The sequence below is a fragment of the Carcharodon carcharias genome, chromosome 34, assembly GCF_017639515.1.
Source record: "Carcharodon carcharias isolate sCarCar2 chromosome 34, sCarCar2.pri, whole genome shotgun sequence".
NCBI lineage: Eukaryota > Metazoa > Chordata > Chondrichthyes > Lamniformes > Lamnidae > Carcharodon > Carcharodon carcharias.
Window position 1 is genome coordinate 23,350,726 of NC_054500.1, and position 17,915 is coordinate 23,368,640.

Consider the following 17,915-nt stretch of genomic DNA (forward strand, 5'->3'; position numbering starts at 1 on the left):
AGAATTAGCAGCTTCCTAAACATAATATTGTCTCGTTAGGGTGGGGGGGGGGGGGGGCGGACATTTCTCCGCTAGGCCCCAAGTTCAGTCAGACGAGCAGTGCACCCTGGAGCAGTTAACACATTCCTTCAGATTCTGTTGGACCAGCGAGCTCTTTCCCATGGGTTTATGGTCGTGTTTTCACTCTGACATAAGCCTGAAAGAATGAAAAGATGGGGAGAGTCGGGCCTTGTAAAGAGGCACATAATCTCATCCTCCAGGGGAGTGAGGCCTGGGGCTGGGGGAAGGGGGGGTGGGTGCCCATTAATGTCTCACTCCGCTTAACTCTTTCATGTCTCAGCTCCCTTTACCCCCACTGCTGCTTCCTGTCAACATTTGTTGTTCAGAAAGAATCTGCATTATTATCTCACTTTTCATCCCCTCAGGACATCCACAAGACCCTCACAGACAAGGGAATGCTTTTGAGGTGTAGCCACATAGGGAACAGGGCAGCCAATTTGCACACAGCAAGCTCCCACAAACAGCACCGCGATAATAACCAGATCGCCGGTTTTTTAGCGATATGAGGGATAAATATTGGTCCAGACACCAGGGAAAGCTCCCCTGCTCTTCTCCACAATAGCGCCTTGGGATATTTAACAGGCACCTGAGAGGGCAGGTTGTTGGGGGGAGGCCTCAATTTAATGTTTCATCCAAACGATGGCACCTCTGACAGTGCAGCACTCCCTTGGTTCTGCCTTGGGAATGTGAGCCTGGATATTGCATTCAAGCCTCTGGAGTGGCATTTGAACCCACCCCCCCCAAACCCTCCGAGTGCACTCCACTGAGCTACTGATTTGAATTAACAACACTCAGTGTATTTTTTGTTGAAAGAGGAATCAGGTGCTACAGTAACAGTTTTTTTTATTCATTCACGGGATGCAGGTGTCGCTGGCTGGGCTAGCATTTATTGCCCATCCCTAATTGCCCCTTGAGAAGGTGGTGGGTGAGCTGCCTTCTTGAACCACCGCAGCCCATGTGGTGTAGGTACACCCACAGTGCTGTTACGGAAGGAGTTGCTAACATCACAGTGGTTGTACCTACACCACATGGATTGGGCTTATAACCAATTCCTGGCCTTACCATGTCACAGAGACTCCAAGCAAATGAAATCTGATTTTGAATGAATTACTCATATGTAGCAGCCTCAGTTGTAAATTCTGTGGATTCTGTAAATTCTGTGCAGCCTAATATGGTCAAATTTCATTCAGGCACAATAAAATATATCAGGTCTCACACAGAAATCTCTAAGCTCTCGCCAAACCACCAACAGCCAACGTTTCATTTGGAAAAACCAAACACCCACCCCACCCCACCCCAAAGGAAACTGCTCCACAATGACACTCTGCAGCTGGGCTTGTTTGACACCCAATCATTTATCCACAAACGACAGAGCTTCCCCATGACACAACACCAATAAAACGGTCACTGTGCAAATAGCAGACATTTCCTCACAATTCCAAAATCTGCATTCTTTCCCATTTATTTCATACCCCTTTTCCCTGATTGGTTCTCAATTCCCTTCAAAGAACAACAATTTGCGTTTACGTAGTGACTTCAACCTAGGAAAGCTTCCTCAGGTGTTTCACAGGAGCATTGCCAGGCACAAATGTGGCACTGAAATGTGTAAGGAGATATGCTGACAGGTGATCAAAGGTGTGGTGAAAGAGGTAGGTTTTAAAGAGCGTGTTAAAGGAGGAGAGAGACAAAGAGACGGAGAGGGTGAGGGCAGACAGAGTTAGGACAGAGAGGATTAGAATGGAGAGGGTTAGGGCAAAGAAGGAAGTCCAGGCCCTTGGGCGTCGTCAGTTGCAGGTATGACCACCAATGATGTAGCGATGGAAACTGGGAATGCACAAGGACCCATTACTGAAGGAACACAAAGATCTCAAAGGGTTATAGGGCCAGAGGAGGTTACAAAGATAGGGAGGATTGAAACCTAATACATGAAGAAAAACTACGAGGGGATCAAACTGACTCCCGCAAAGTGGATCTCTTGAAGAGTAAGTGTGTCACACATTGTTAAAATACAGCATGGACACCCAGACAGATCAAAACATGAAGCTTGAGGAGCATTAGTTTGGAGACACAAAGCTGCCAAGTCCCAGCAGCATAAACAGCATCGAGTTAATTATACGGGGTGGGGTGGGGTGGGGTGGGGAGGCGCAGAGGGGGCTTTGAGAAGGAACACTCAGGCTCAAAGCTCTGCTGCACCATAAATAATTCACTCAACCCCTTATGTCCCCATCATGCCACAGATTGGGTCCGACAATCTACAAACATGTTACATTCCCCAGTGGCTTATTCCCTCCATCCCCATGGGATCAATTGAAACATCTGGACCGGCTAAAGAATAATGAGGCTGCTGAAATGGAACCAAAATTCCAGGCAAATGATTTCACTCCAGAGCCTGACGTGACCAAGGGGAGGGAGGGTCCAGTAAGGATGTGTCAGCCTGACAGACACAGGCCACTCTCTGCAGTCACATCTTATGGCCTCATTGCCAGGGCAACTGAGGGTGAATTTTAATGCCGAATGGGAGCATGCTTTGGGATGGTGTCACGATGGAGATCAGTCCCTCAATCAGCCCTCGGTGACATGCCCATGCTTCCCAATTGGTTACTACCTAACCATCAGGAGTGGACAACATTGGAACAGAAGTAGGCCATTCAGCCCCTCAAGCATGTTCTGCCATTCCATGATCTGCAACACATCTCCATTTTGTGTGGAAAATTTACAGCCACAGAAACAGGCCATTCCACCCATCTGCTCCATGCTGGTCTTTATGTTCCACATGAGCCTCCTCCCACCTCTCTTCATCTCACCTCATTACTATATCCTTCTGTTCCTTTCTCCTTCATGTGTTTATCCAGTTTCACCATTAAATGTATCTAGACGATTCACCTCAGCCACTCCCTGTGGGGGTGAGTTCCACATTCTCCCCACTCTCTGGGTAAAGAAGTTTCTCCTGAATTCCCCATCGGATTTATTAGTGACTGTCTCATATTGATGACCCCTAGTTCTGGTCTCCTTCATGTTTACCCTATCAAACCCCTCCAGATTTTCAGAGATCTCTATCAGGTCACCCCTCAGCCTTCTTTTTTCTGGATAACATCTCAGTTTTGGTATCATCCACATAAATCTTTTCTCCTGAGTCTTCTCCAGCGCCTCAACATTCTTCATCTGCCTCAGTTCTGGCTCTCTTCATATTGTCAGCTGAGATTAATGCAAAGTGGCGCTAGAGTCTGGCTTCTCCAGCACAAGCTCACTCAGTGCTACTCCTCACTTTCTGTTCCATGTATCCCTATGCTCTTAGCATGGGAAAGAAAAATGTGCATTTATATAGCACCTTTCACGACCTCAGGACCTCTCAAACCGCTTTACAGCCAATTAAGTACTTCTGTGACGTGGAGTCACTGTTGTACTGTAGGAAAAGCAGCGGCTAGCTGGTGCACAGCAAGATCCCACAAACAACAGTATGGTGACTGGTCAGATAATCAGTTTTGGTGATGCTGACTGAGGGGTAAATATTGACCAGGACAGTGGAGAAGCTCCTCTTCTTTGAGATTTTGGGTCATGTGATCATTTGTGCTTGCCTGAGAGGGCCAATGGCTACAAGTTTCACCTGAGAAATGACTCCCGTGACAGAGCAGCATTCCCTTTGTACTGCAAGCATCAGATTAGATTTAGTGCTCCAGTTTGCGGAGTGGGATTTGATCTCACAATCTTCTGACTCAGAGGTAAGTGTGCTACCCACTGAGCCGCAGTTGTACCCCACACAGCTACAGAATGCATTCTTCTCCTGATCAGAGTCTTCAAGGAGGTGCAGCGTGGAACACAAGGTTAAAAAAGGTCCCCTCCTGATTACAAAGTTCACAAACTAATTTGACATTCTGACAGGTGAAAAATTCCCCACCGAATTGAGCAGATTGAAACAAATCTGTAACGAGAGAGAATCTAACCATCGCCCCTTGACATTCAATGGCATCACTATCACTGAATCCCCCACGATCAACATCCTGGGTGTTACCATTGACCAGCAACTGAGCTCGACTAGCCATATAAATACTGTGGCTACAAGAGCAGGTCAGAGGCTGGGAATTCTGTGATGAGTAACTCACCTCCCGGCTCCTCAAAGCCTGTCCACCATCTACAAGGCACAAGTCAGGATGTGATGGAATACTCCCCACTTGCCTGGATGGAGTGCATAAGAACATATGAAACAGGAACAGGAGTAGACCATTCGGCCCCTCGAGCCTGCTCTGCCATTCAATACGATCATGGCTGATCTTCTTGTGTTGCTAATTCCACATTCCCATCTAACCCTGATAACCATTGGTTCCCTTGCCTGTCAAGAATCTATCTACCTCTGCCTTAAAAATATTCAGTGACCCCGCCTCCACCACCTTCTGAGGGAGAGAGTTCCAAAGTCGCTCAACCCTCTGAGAGAAAAAAATTCTAAAAGGGCGATCCCTCATTTTAAAGCAGTGACCCCTAGTTCTGGACTCACCCACAAGAGGAAAGATCCTTTCCATGTCCAGCTTGTCAAGGCCGTTCAGGATCAATCAAATCACCCCTCACTCTCCTAAACTCCAGTGGAAACAAGCCCAGCCTGTCTAACCTTTCCTCATAAGACAACCCACTCATTCCAGGTATCAATCTAGTAAACCTCCTCTGAACCACCTCCAATGCATTTACATCCTTCCTTAAATAAGGAGACCAAAACCGCACACCGTATTTGAGGTGTGGTCTCACCAATGCCCTGTATAACTGAAGCATAATGTCCTTACTTTTATGTTCAATCCCTCTCATAGTAAAGGACAGCATTCCATTAGCCTTCTTAATTACTTGCTGTACCTGCATACTAACTTTTTGTGACTCATGTACTAGAACACTAGATCGCTCTGCACCTCAGCATTATGCAGCCGTTCTCTATTTAAGTAATACTCTGCTTTTTTGTTCTTCCTGCCAAAGTGAACAACTCCACATTTTCTCACATTAAACTCCATTTGCTAGATCTTTGCCCACTCACGCAGCCTATCTATATCTACAACCTCCTCATGTCCTCTTCACGACATACTTTCTTACCTAACTTTGTGTCACCTACAAATTTAGCTACCATGTCTTCACTCCCCTCATCTAAGTCATTGATGTAAATCGTAAAAAGTTGCAGCCCCACTACAGAGCCCTGTGGGACTCCATTCGTCACATCCTGCCAGTCAGAAAAAGACCTATTTATGCATACTCTCTGCTTTCTGCCAGCCAGCCAATCTTCTATCCATGCTAATATGTTACCCCCTACACCAAGAATTTTTATGTTCTGTAATAATCTTTGATATGGCACCTTATCAAATGCCTTCTGGAAATCCAAGTACAGTATGTCTACAGGCTCCCCTTTATCCACTGCACATGTTACTCCTTCAAAAGACACCAATAATTTGGTTGAACATGATTTTCCTTTCACAAAACCACGCTGACTCTTCCTGATTGCTTTGAGCTCTAAGTGCCCAGCTATAACCTCCTTAATGATCGATTATAATAACTTCCCCGTGACATACGTCAAGATAACTGGCCTATAGTTTCCTGTTTTCTGCCTCCCTCCTTCTTGAATAGAGCGGTTATATTTGCTACTTTCTAATCTGATGGAACCTTTCGAGAATCTAGTGAATTTTGGAAAATTAACACCACCACATCGACTACCTCATTAGCCACCTCTTTTAAGACCCTAGGATGTAGTCCGTCGGGACCCGGAGACTTGCCAGCCGCAGGTCCATCAATTTGCTCAGAACAATTTCCCCATTATTTCAATGTCACCAAGTTCCTTTCTCCTGCTCACCTCCTGAATTGCAGCTATTACTGGAATGTTTTTTGTATCCTCTATACACAGAAGCAAAATATTTGTTCATTTCTTCTACCGTTTCCTTACTATCTACTTTTAACTCCCCACTGACATTCTCTAGAGGACCAACATTCACTTTACTTACTCTTTTCCTTTTTAAATACCTGTAGAAACTCTTGCTATCCATTTTTACATTTCTAGCTAGCTTCCTCTCATACTCTGATTTCTTTCTCCTGATGAACCTTTTAGTCATTCTCTGCCATTCTTTATATTCTGTCCTGCCACTCATCTTTGTGGAGTTGTGTGCTTTTTCCTTAAGTTTGATGCTTTCCTTAACTTCTTTAGTTAACCACAGATAATGGGTCCTCCCCTTAGAATTTTTCTTTACAATAGGTATGTACTTATTCTGGACACTCTAAAATATCCCCTTAAATGTCTGCCACTGCTTCTCTATTGATCTATCCTCTAGCCTAGTTTCCCAGATCATTTCAGCTAGCTCAGCTTTCACCCCCACATAGTTGCCTTTATTTCAGTTTAAGATACTAGTCTTATACCCACTCTTCTCCCTTTCAAACTGGATGTAAAATTCATTCATACTGTGATTGCAACTTCCTAGGGGTGCCTTTACTCTGAGGTCATTAATTAATCCTGTTACGTTACACAATACCAAGTCTAATATAACCTGCTCTCTGTTTGATTCCAGAACATGCTGCTCTAAGAAACTATCTCAAAAGCATCCTAAGAACTCCAGGCTACTACTGCCAATCTGATTTTTCCAGTTTGTGTGTAGATTAAAATCACCCTTAATTATTGCTGTCCCTTTATCACAAGCACACAATATTTTCTCTTGAATACTTTGTCCTACACTGTGGCTACTGTTAGGGGGCCTGTAGATCACTCCCACTAATAACTTTTCTCTCCCTCCTATTCCTCATCTCTACCCAAACCAATTCTACTTCCTGACCTCCTGAACCAAGGTCATCGATAACTATTGTACCAATGCCCCCTTTGATGAACAGTGCTAACCCTCCACCTTTACCCAGCTTCCTATTCTTCTTGAATGTCATGAACCCTTCAATATTAAGGACCCAATCTTTGTCATCCTGCGGTCACGTCTCTGTAATTGCTTTTAGATCATATTTATTTACTTCAATGTGGGCCATCAATTCATTTACTTTATTACGAATGCTACGTGCATTCAGATAGAGAGTCTTCAGCTTTGTCTTTTTGTTCCTTTGTAACATCTAGTCTTGACTGTTGATGTATTCTTAGGTTTTTTCCCCTCTGTCTCTTCCTGCCATTCTCTGACCCTCGTTTCTCATATTACTATTTTGCTCTCCTATCTTGCCTCTACACCTCGAATTGTTACCTCTACCCAAGCTTGACACCATCCGGGACAAAGCAGCCTTGTCGTGGGATCAAATTCCTGGAACTCCCTTCCTAACACGCAGGTGTACCTCCACCACGTGGACCGGTTCAAGAAGGCAGCTCATCACCACCATTAGTGATGGGTAATAAATGCTTACCCTGCGTCAGTGATGCCAATGCCTCATATGACAGAATTGATAATAAGTGCTCAGGAGGCCTGGTTTGGGAACTAGCTGACCACACTGTTATATTTCTGAACTTTGCAAATTTAGATCTCCACTTTCTATAAAAATCAATGGAATTTCAGAAATCTCTGCATTTCTGTTTAAACACAATTAGAATGTTTCCCCCAATCTCTCGCTAAAAATACCATGTCTGGCCAGCATGAGAACATTGTCCCGTTAAATCGTTCTCAGTCTGAAATGATTTTATATTTCAGGTGAAAACCTGCCTTATAAAGTAAAACAGGGACCGTACATTGTCCTTTTTTAGTCACAGTTTGAAACTGGAGATGTAGAGATTACTCAGTGAAAGCCGTGGGAACTTTTTGTTTGGCTCAGTCTTCAGCAATCATGCTCGAGAATGTCTTTCATTTAACAGAGAGAGAGAGAGAGAGAGAGAGAGGGAAACTAAATTAAGCTCCCCCACTCCCGACAGCTCGCTGTCCAACGGCAGGATGTGACATCAACGCTCATGACTTGAGGGCTATTTGATTTTGCAGTCGACTCCAGGCCGTACAGCTGCCAACAGCTGGCAACTCGCACAAGTTCAGCATTTCAGCAATGAGCTGTGTTTTTCCATCTCAGGCTTAACTCTTCACGGCTGCACGGCCTTAGAGGGGGCAATTGGAGGGGGTGGGGGGTGCGCAGGGTGGAATAAGATGGAGAAAGCTCGGAGACAGCAGTGTACGGGGTGACAGAACAGGGAGGGGGACAGGGAGTGAATGAAGAAGGACAAAAGGCAAGGAGAGAGAAAAGAAAAAGACATAAAGAAAGCCAGCATCAGCAGAGAAGGAAAAGCAACTCATTCTTATCGAGCTTTTCACAGGCCGACTCAAAGATGTTGTTTGAGGGGTAAATATTGGCCGGGACACCAGGGAGAACTCCCCTGCTCTTCATCGAAAGAGTACGGTGAGACCTCTGACATCCCCCTGAGAGGGCAAGTGGCTTAATGTGCCATCTGAAAGACAGCACTGCTGGCACCGCAGCTCTCCCTGCAGCGCAGCTCTCCCTCAGTACTGCACCGGAAATGTCAGCCTGGATTAGGGGTTCAAGTCTCTGGAGTGGGTGGGACTCAAATCCAAAAATCTCCTGACTCAGGGGCATGTACTACCCACTGGGCCAGAGCTAACACCAGGCAAACCAACAGCAGCGGGGAGGGAGGGTAAGGAAGCTGACAACTGGTTGAGGACAATGTCCCTGTTGGAATGAAGTGAGGTAGATTCGAGTGAGCAGAGATTTTAATTAAGATTCAGGACATGCCTGGAAGGAGTTAAGTGCAGTTCTGTCCCAACTGGAACTCGTAAACCATCCTATTACAATTAGACATCCGGATACAATTTTGGAAGCTTATTTAACAAGGGAAGACCACCAAGATTATGTATTGTTATTACTGATAATTAGCTTCTAGAACATGTCCCCTCCTGAGCCCAGCCCCCATCCCCCATCCCATGGTGGTCGCACTCTTTATTCTGTTGCTAAGCAATGCTACAGAGTAGTCAATAGATGGTTATGTTCAGGGGCCCTGTGAAAGGTGGCTCAGATATATATAGCACTTCACAAGACCCGATATTAAACCTAGAATGGCTCAGATCGCGGTCAGTTCTGGTCTTTCCTCCTATTTCCAATCGCACTCCTGAAAATTCATGGCTTCTCCGAGTGATCTATACCACAGCATCGTCAGCCAACAGGCCTTTCACTTAGCACCAATCCTTTGCAACAAAGGCAGCCCACAGACCACCGGACAGCCATGGCTCAATGCATTTTAATGCTCGCCTCCTAGACATAGGCTCATCGGTTCGAGTCCCAGTCCAGAAACTTGAGAAAAAAGTACAGGCTGACACACCCAGTGCAAGACTGCGGGAGTGCTGCACTGTTAGAGGGTCAGTACTGAGGGAGTGCTGCACTGTCAGAGGGTCAGTACTGAGGGAGTGCTGCACTGTCAGAGGATCAGTACTGAGGGAGTGCTGCACTGTCAGAGAGTCAGTACTGAGGGAGTGCTGCACGGTCAGACAGTCAGTACTGAGGGAGTGCTGCACTGTTAGAGAGTCAGTACCGAGGGAGTGCTGCACTGTTAGAGGGTCAGTATTGAGGGAGTGCTGCACTGTCAGAGGATCAGTACTGAGGGAGTGCCGCACTGTCAGAGGGTCAGTGCTGAGGGAGTGCTGCACTGTCAGAGGGTCAGTATTGAGGGAGTGCTGCACTGTCAGAGCGTCAGTGCTGAGGGAGTGCTGAACTGTCAGAGGGTCAGTACTGAGGGAGTGCTGCACTGTCAGAGGGTCAGTACTGAGGGAGCGCTGCACTGTCAGAGGGTCAGTACTGAGGGAGTGCTGCACTGTCGGAGGGTCAGTACTGAGGGAGTGCTGCACTGTCAGAGCGTCAGTGCTGAGGGAGTGCTGAACTGTCAGAGGGTCAGTACTGAGGGAGTGCTGCACTGTCGGAGGGTCAGTACTGAGGGAGTGCTGCACTGTCAGAGGGGCAGTACTGAGGGAGTGCTGCACTGTTAGAGGGTCAGTGCTGAGGGAGTGCTGAACTGTCAGAGGGTCAGTACTGAGGGAGTGCTGCACTGTCGGAGGGTCAGTACTGAGGGAGTGCTGCACTGTCAGAGGGTCAGTACTGAGGGAGCGCTGCACTGTCAGAGGGTCAGTACTGAGGGAGTGCTGCACTGTCGGAGGGTCAGTACTGAGGGAGTGCTGCACTGTCAGAGCGTCAGTGCTGAGGGAGTGCTGAACTGTCAGAGGGTCAGTACTGAGGGAGTGCTGCACTGTCAGAGGGGCGGTACTGAGGGCGTGCTGCACTGTCAGAGGATCAGTGCTGAGGGAGTGCTGCACTGTCAGAGGGTCAGTACTGAGGGAGTGCTGCACTGTCAGAGGGTCAGTACTGAGGGAGTGCTGCACTGTCGGAGGGTCAGTACTGAGGGAGTGCTGCACTGTCAGAGGGTCAGTACTGAGGGAGCGCTGCACTGTCAGAGGGTCAGTACTGAGGGAGTGCTGCACTGTCAGAGGGTCAGTACTGAGGGAGTGCTGCACTGTCAGAGGGGCGGTACTGAGGGCGTGCTGCACTGTCAGAGGATCAGTGCTAAGGGAGTGCTGCACTGTCAGAGGGTCAGTACTGAGGGAGTGCTGCACTGTCAGAGGGTCAGTACTGAGGGAGTGCTGCACTGTTGGAGGGTCAGTACTGAGGGAGTGCTGCACTGTCGGAGGGTCAGTACCGTGGGAGTGCTGCACTGTCAGAGGTTCAGTACTGAGGGAGCGCCGCACTGTCAGAGTGTCAGTACTGAGGGAGTGCTGCACTGTCGGAGGGTCAGTACTGAGGGAGTGCTGCACTGTCAGAGGGTCAGTACTGAGGGAGTGCTGCACTGTCAGAGGGGCGGTACTGAGGGCGTGCTGCACTGTCAGAGGATCAGTGCTAAGGGAGTGCTGCACTGTCAGAGGGTCAGTACTGAGGGAGTGCTGCACTGTCAGAGGGTCAGTACTGAGGGAGTGCTGCACTGTTGGAGGGTCAGTACTGAGGGAGTGCTGCACTGTCGGAGGGTCAGTACCGTGGGAGTGCTGCACTGTCAGAGGTTCAGTACTGAGGGAGCGCCGCACTGTCAGAGTGTCAGTACTGAGGGAGTGCTGCACTGTCGGAGGGTCAGTACTGAGGGAGTGCTGCACTGTCAGAGGGTCAGTACTGAGGGAGCGCTGCACTGTCAGAGGGTCAGTACTGAGGGAGTGCTGCACTGTCGGAGGGTCAGTACTGAGGGAGTACTGCACTGTCAGAGCGTCAGTGCTGAGGGAGTGCTGCACTGTCGGAGGTTCAGTACTGAGGGAGTGCTGCACTGTCGGAGGTTCAGTACTGAGGGAGTGCTGCACTGTCGGAGGGTCAGTACTGAGGGAGTGCTGCACTGTCGGAGGGTCAGTACTGAGGGAGTACTGCACTGTCAGAGCGTCAGTGCTGAGGGAGTGCTGAACTGTCGGAGGGTCAGTACTGAGGGAGTGCTGCACTGTCAGAGGGTCAATACTGAGGGAGTGCTGCACTGTCAGAGGGGCGGTACTGAGGGCGTGCTGCACTGTCAGAGGATCAGTGCTGAGGGAGTGCTGCACTGTCAGAGGGTCAGTACTGAGGGAGTGCTGCACTGTCAGAGGGTCAGTACTGAGGGAGTGCTGCACTGTCAGAGGGTCAGTACTGAGGGAGCGCTGCACTGTCAGAGGGTCAGTACTGAGGGAGTGCTGCACTGTCAGAGGGTCAGTACTGAGGGAGTGCTGCACTGTCAGAGGGTCAGTACTGAGGGAGTGCTGCACTGTCGGAGGGTCAGTACTGAGGGAGTGCTGCACTGTCGGAGGGTCAGTACTGTGGGAGTGCTGCACTGTCAGAGGTTCAGTACTGAGGGAGTGCTGCACTGTCGGAGATAGTATCAGAGGTGCTGTCTTTCAGTTGAGACATTAAGCCCTGCCTGCTCGCTCAGGTTTTTGTCTATTCTGCCTCACCCAGCATTGCTAAAAATGCAGCTTAATGTATCATTTTTCTCATTGCTGGTTGTGGAACCTTGCTGTGTGCAAATGGGCTGCCATATTTCCTACATTAAACAGTGACTACATTTCAAAAGAGGGACCTCATTGGCTGTAAAGTGCTTTGGGATGTCTGAGGTCAGGGAGGGTGTTATAGAAAATGTGAACCTTCCTTAGGCCTAGAGTGAAGTGAGAGAATGTATTAATGTGCCACATCTCTGCTCTCTTAAACACCATCAGTCACTGGATAAGTGCTCAAGGGAATCTGGTCTTCATTTTTTCTAGTGAACTGTGTTGACTGTTCAAAAAAATCTTGGTGCAGTGCCAGAGAACAGCTTTTCCTGCTGCTTTTGTTCTGTTCATTCAATGCCCTACTGACTCCCGCCCAGGCACAGGAGTGCAGACACCCCCCTCTCATGAGAGTGTTTCATCTTTTATAGTCCCCTCAGTGTTCAAGTGGTCTTCCTGCTCTGCATGGTCACTATGAGCGAGTGGGGGGGCTGTGAACAGTGGTTAGAGATATAGGAACCATGTGTCTCACTCACTGCTTTCCACTGACCAAACAGTGAAGGACACCAGCTTTAAAGAATACTTTACAAATTGCTGTGGTTACTCAGATTGTGCCATTTGGCTAATAATTGCATCAACAACTTACTTCAAGCCTAAGCTCTGTAAAGAACACATCTTTTTATTTCTGTTGGACTGTGGATTAAAATTCCAATGGCTGTAGTTTGAAAGACATCTCTACTGGAACAATCTGAGGGATATGTATAACGCTGCTGTCCTGAAACAGTGTGTGTCATGAAAGACAGGATGGTGCTGAGGAGGAGTCTGGTCTAATAGGGAACTGCCTGGCAACAATGTTTTAACTGGCTCCTGACCAGGTGACCAGGTTTGTGACAGTGCAGTGGAAGAGAAGCTCCTAGCTTGAAAAGAGAAAAAATCTAAAATCTCTTTCTCCTGTGTGTGTATTGATTCCAGTAATTCTTAATAATAGCTAGCTGGCTTTCTCTCCTCGTACACCTATGACCTTCTCTCTCTCTCTGAAAACCCCTGTCAAGAGGAAAAGGGGAAAATCACCATTAGAGACATTGAAAGGCAAGTGCTCAGCCAGTGAACTAAAGACTGAAAGTGTTGGAAGACAGACAATCATGTGTCATCGATAAAGAACTGAAAGGAATTTCGAAGACATCGAGCAAAATCAACCCATTGAATCCTGTACTCCGGAATTGGTATGATTGAACTGTTCTATCCCACCCTTAAAATCCATGTTTTTGTGTGTCTTGTGTGTTTTGTGTGTGTGTGTGTGTGTGTGTGTGTGTGTGTGTGTATAGAGATTTAAGAAGGGGTAGCTTTTAGGTTATAGAGTTAGAAATGAGCAGTTCTTTTGCCACTGGTTAAAGACAAGTTGTTCAATAAACAGTTATATACTTATTAAGTTTACAAACCTGGTGCTCGGTATCTGTTAACCTAAATTAAACAGTGAGCTGGGCTGATCAAACTTTTTCAGATTTGTCACAGCTCAGGGAACAGTGGAGCTTGATATTGCAGCGCACTACCCCCGGTAACCACGCACGGACTAAAAGAGAGAACCTGCATTTGTATAGTGCCTTTCACAGCTTCAGGATGTCCCAACACAAGTTCCAGCCAATGAAGCACTTATTCATAATAAAACCAGGAAATGCTGGAAAAACTCAGCAGGACCGGCAGTGCCTGTAGCAAGAGAAACAGGTTCAAGGTTCAAGTCCTGTATGACTCTTCAGCGGAACTTAGTCGTTTAATTTGTTGTAATGGAGGAAACCTCACAGCCAATCTCATAGACAGTAAATAATGACAAATTATCTGTTTCCTGAAATTGTTAGAGGGGATCGGATACCGAGGAGGAACTCCCCTATTCATCTCCAGTGCTGTGGAATATTACATGGGGCCTAGGCTTTCCTTGTGTTTATCCAGCTTCCCCACTATTCCCCCCAACATTCCCCGTGGGATTCCTCCCCACTCCCTGGCTGGAGAAGTCTCTCCTGAATTCCCCAGTTGGATTTATTGTGACTGTCTTGTATGGATGGCCACTAGTTCTGGTCTCCCCACGAGTGGAAACATCTTCTCTATGTCTACTCTATCGAACCCTTTCTTAATCTATCGGATCACAATTCGATCTGCTCTTTTCCAGAGAAAAGGGCCCCAGTCTGTTCAACCTTATCTGTTATGTAGAATCTGATGAGCAACAACCACCTTCCAAACACGACCAAACAAACAGTAGCCAAAATTTGACCATTTCTCAGCCCCTTAGTTGGACCGTGGGGGTCCTCACTTTTGATGCTGAGGGTGTTCAGTCTTTTCTCCTGCTCCCCCACCTCGCTCTCCTGAAGGCATGGGCTACATGAGTTTCCACAAGCACTGGGCCTGACTTTAACCCTGTGTAAGTCAATGGGTTTTGAGCGAGTTAAAATCGGGCCCAATGAGCGCCTGGTTTGGTTTCCCCAGTGGCGGCTCTGCCCATGAGAGAGAGCTGAGTAATTGTCGGCAGGGTGATCGACCGCAGTGGGTTCACAGCGGAGCTTGTTTGTCTCCTCACTCAGCCACAGGCAGGGCCTGGGACTGCAGCATTTGGCTGTTTTACTCGGTCAGTCCCACTCCACTACCCCCACCCCATCACCGAGTCATGAGGTCACAGGTTCAAGTCTCACTCCAGGACTTGAACACTCAACCTCAGTCAGCACCGGAGTGCATTACCTGGGGAGGTGCTGCACATTCTGCTGAGCTCTCTCTCGGCTGTTAAACTGGGGCAGGGGTCTTTTGGTGGATGTCAAAGATCCTATGGCAATCATTTCATGAATATAAGAAACAAGAGTAGGAGTGGGCCATTAGGCCCTTCAAGCCTGCTCTACCATTCAGTATGATCATGGCTGATCATTGATCTCAACTCCACCTTCCCAGAGTCAGAGGAGTTTCTCCTCCTGGTATCCTACAATATTCCCTCAGTATCCCAGTCAATATTTCCCGCAGTATCCCAATCAATATTCCCCCTGGTATCCCAGTCAATATTCCCCCGATATCCCAGTCAATATTCCCCCTGATATCCTAGTCAATATTCCCTGTGGTATCCCAGTCAATATTCCCCCTGGTATCCTAGTCAATATTCCCTGTGGTATCCCAGTCAATATTCCCCCGATATCCCAGTCAATATTCCCCCGATATCCCAGTCAATATTCCCCCCAATATCGCAATCAATATTCCCCCCAATATCGCAATCAATATTCCCCCTGGTATCCCAGTCAATATTCCCCCGATATCCCAGTCAGTATTCCCTCTGGTATCCAGTCAATATTCCCCCTGGTATCCTAGTCAATATTCCCTGTGATATCCCAGTCAATATTCCCCCAATATCCCAGTCAATATTCCCCCGATATCCCAGTCAATATTCCCCCTGGTATCCTAGTCAATATCCCCCGTGATATCCCAGTCAATATTCCCCCGATATCCCAGTCAATATTCCCCTGATATCCCAGTCAATATTCCCCCTGGTATCCTAGTCAATATCCCCTGTGATATCCCAGTCAATATTCCCCCAATATCCCAGTCAATATTCCCCCGGTATTCCAGTCAATATTCTTTCCTCAGAAAATGCCATCAAAAACAGATTAACCTCCTTCAGATCAAAAACAGATTAACTGTTCATTCATCTTGCTGAAAAGAGAGACACATTGTCAAAGCTTTTCATCAGGACAAATGCAAGAATGCCAAATTTCAGATGATTTCAACAAGTTATACAGTAGGAGAAAAGGGTGCTGATTGGTTGGCAAGTCAACTCTGATTGGTTGAGGCATTGCCCTTGCTAGAAAGAGAAGGTCACCAACTCTGGCTGGGTGCATTCCTGGAGACTTCATCTTGTGGGATCCCAATTTCCAGCCATCCCACCTTGTCAAACAGCCTTTTATCAACCCCTCCCCCACCAACCAACTCCAATATTTCAAATAAACAAAACTGCTCAAAGAAAATAAAACAATCTTTGCTTTCACTTGTATACGATTTTGCTCCCAGAGCTGCTCACAACAGTGATTAATTCCTGCAGACTCCAGAACAATCTTGGAGGGTTGGAACAAAGGAGCAGGAGTAGGCCATTCAGCCCATCAAGTCTGCTCCGCCATTCAGTTAGATCATGGCTGATCATCTACCTCAATGCCACTATCTCCATATTCCTCGATGTCATTAGTCTACAGAAATCTATCGAATTCTGTCTTGAACATGTTCAGTGATTGAACTTCCACAGCCTCTAGGTTAAAGAATTCCAAAGATTCACCACCCTCTGAGTGAAGAAATTCCTCCTCATCTCAGTCCTGAATGGCTGACCTCTTATTCTGAAACTCTGTTCCCTGGTTTTAGACTCCCCAGCCAGGGGAAACATCCTGTCCACATCCACCCGGTCACACCCTGTAGGAATTTTGTAAGTTTCAATGAGGTCACCTCTCATTCTTCAAAACTCTAGGAAATACAGACCCAATCTCTTCTCATAAGGCAATCCCACCATCCCAGGGATTAACCTGCTGAACCTCTGCTGCACTCCCTCTATGGCAAGTGTATCCTTCCTTAGATAAGGAGACCAAAACTGTGCTCAATACTCCAGGTGAGTTGCCACCAAGGGTCCATATAACTGCAGCAAGACATCTTTACTCCTGCACTCAAATCCCCTCACGATGGAGGCCAACATACCATTTGCCTTCCTAATTACTTGCTGCACCTACATGCTAACTTTTAGTGACTCATGAACAAGGACACCCAGGTCTCTTTGGACACACGCACTTCCCAACCTCTCACCATTTAACAAATACTCTGCTGCCTTGTTTTTCTACCAAAGTGAATAACGTCACATTTATTCACATTATATTCCATCTGCCATGTTCTAGCCCATTCACTTGGCCTGTCCAAGTCCTCCTGAAGCCTCCCCACATCCTCCTCACAACTTCAGTTTCCACCCAGTTTGGTGTCATCAGCAAATTTGGAAATATTGCGGGTAAACAGGGCTGCATTTAAGAATGGAGTCAGGGCAAGAGATGCTACTGCAATTCAAAGATATGAATCAGCTCCAGATCAGCTTTGGAATATAGGAACAGGAGGAGGCCATTCGGTCCATTCAATTCGATCCATTTACTCTCCCTGGTTCCATCCCTTAAACCCCTTACCCAACAAAAATCAACTTTCCATTAACCACCCCCCCCCCCCAACCTCAACAGCTTTTAGGGACAGAGTTTCCACTCCCTGTTGTGCTTCCTGACATCATCCCCGAATGGCATGAGCTCTAACTTGAACATCCTGCCCCCTTGTTCTGGACTCGCCCCAGCAGAGGAAATCATTTCTCTCAATCTACCCTATCGATCCATTAATCATTTTAAACACCTCGTTGATAGACCAGCCTCGATCCGTTCAATTAGACGGACTGCCCGGTTCAACTCAGCCCAGGTTGTACATTCCTTTAGCTGCAGTGGCCTCCAGTGGTCTAACCCAGTGCTGCAGCTTTTCACCTGCATAACATCCAACGCTTGGTATAAAAAAAATCAAGATTGCAAAAGGCTTGAGGGACCTTCACACTCAAAAGGGGGGCAAATACGGGTCTATTTTCTGCAGGAAAACTTGACATTCTGTTCCCCCCAACCCCCTCCCAGATTTCCAACAATTTGTTCCTTTATGGCTGCTGGGTGTGGAAAAGTGACGTTTTAAGTTTCAGTGGCTGAACTCAGACACTGCCTCGTCCGAACGGGTTAGCATGATAGGGTCAGAACGGGATCAAGATTCAGTATTGCCCCCACAAATCCCAATCCCAGCAAGGTGTTTTCCTGGTGAACCCCAAGGATTCCCAGAGCATCCCTAAAGGGCTCCCCACAATTTCCAGGTCATTTAAAAATTGTACCCAAGCTTTCAAGATATAACGTTACATAGAAATGTAGGTGCAGGAGTCGGTCAATC